General features: G+C 36.4%; 1 non-coding gene across 1 annotated transcript; it reads right to left on the reverse strand.

The window, feature by feature from the left end:
* Positions 1–659: 659 nt before the first annotated feature.
* Positions 660–763, reverse strand: LOC131254520 (small nucleolar RNA R71). The gene has a single exon (XR_009175632.1). It is a non-coding gene; the product is annotated as a small nucleolar RNA R71 (small nucleolar RNA).
* Positions 764–1,625: the final 862 nt, after the last annotated feature.

A 1,625-nucleotide genomic window follows, 5' to 3' on the forward strand; every position in this document is an offset into this window, starting at 1 on the left:
TCTTTTATCTTTTTTTTTTTTAGATCTCTTATTTGTTTTAATTTTTCTAGTTTTCTTTTTTAGGTTTAATTGTTTAGTTACTTGAGGGTTGAGAGTGTTTAATGCCTAAGTAGGTTTGTAACAACACCCTCCGTCTTTTGAGTGAAGGAGCATTAGTTGAAGGGTTGCCTATTCATCACAGGATTAGACACCACTTAAGATCCTCTCAGTTAATTGAAGTGATGGCTACAAATTAACCTCAACCTCAACCTTAACCACTAGATGAGGAAGTTCCAGATGAAAACGAGGTGTATAATACACCCCCGCCTCGTACTCTACGAGATTATTTACAACTGGCGGGGGTGAGTACACCTTCCTGCATGATATTTCCATTGAATGCAGGAACTGTGGATATTAAACCAGGGGTAATTCAACTCCTCTATAAATTTCATGGACTAGAATCTGAAAGTCCATACTTACATATGAAAGTGTTCGATGAAATCATATCTATATTACACTTCCCAAATGTGTCTTAGGACAGTTATACTGAAATTATTTCCTTTCTCTTTGAAAGAAAAGGCTAAGTCATGGTTACATTCCTTAAGACTAAGGTCCATTGACACATGGGCTAAGATGACAAGGGAGTTCTTTAAAAAGTTCTTCCCCTGTCATAAAACAAATACCTTAAGAAAGCAATCATGAATTTTGTGCAAAAAGAGGATGAGACCTTCTAATGTTGGGAGCAATTTTAGGATCTCATAAATTCATGTCCACAACATGGCTATGAAACATGACATATAACAAGCTTTTTCTACGAGAGATTGACCTCACCCATGAGCTAATTTGTGGAGATGATGTGTAATGGGGAATTCATGAATAAGGAAGTTGATGATGTGTGGGATTATTTTGATAAACTTACTGAAAACGCACAATCATGGGATACCTCTTCAAGAATTACCGCTTCTAAGCCTACTCAATTAAAGGAAAATGGAGGAATCTATGTTCTAAAAGAGGAAGATGATATAAATGCAAGAGTGGCCAAACTCCTAAGAAAAGTCGAGGCCATGGAACTTAAGAAGGTAGAACCCGAAAAGACTGCAGAAGTTGTTTGTGGTATTTTTGTTTGTAACATACATACAACTGAGAATTGCCCAACAATTCTTGCTTTTTAAGAGATATTGAATGAGCAATCAAATGCCGTAAACAACTACCAAAAATCTTTTAGTAGACCCACCTCAAATACATATAACTTAAGCTGGAGGAACAATCCAAACTTCAGTTAGAGGAACGGACAAACGGCTACTCAAGAATCCTTAACCAATTTCTGAATCAAAGGAAACTTTAAGAGGATCTGATCTTAAAAAATGTACAAAACCAAGAGCTTTTTAATCAAGGTATGTTGTAAGCCTTTCAAGACCTTACAAAGGCCATATAAGGGCTTGAAATAAAATATTCAATTGGAGAGAAAGAGATCCTTCTGGCTTAGCCTCTCCGTAACCCAAACAACAATATGAAATCAGTGACCCAAGTTCTTCAAAACAGATGGAGTAGGCTAAGTTTATCACTACTCTTAGGAGTGGGAAGATAATTGACAAATCTATTCTAGTGAGGGCTGAAAAGCCTAAGGACTCAGAAATAGATGAGAT

This window comes from Magnolia sinica, chromosome 8 (genome assembly GCF_029962835.1).
Source record: "Magnolia sinica isolate HGM2019 chromosome 8, MsV1, whole genome shotgun sequence".
Lineage (NCBI taxonomy): Eukaryota > Viridiplantae > Streptophyta > Magnoliopsida > Magnoliales > Magnoliaceae > Magnolia > Magnolia sinica.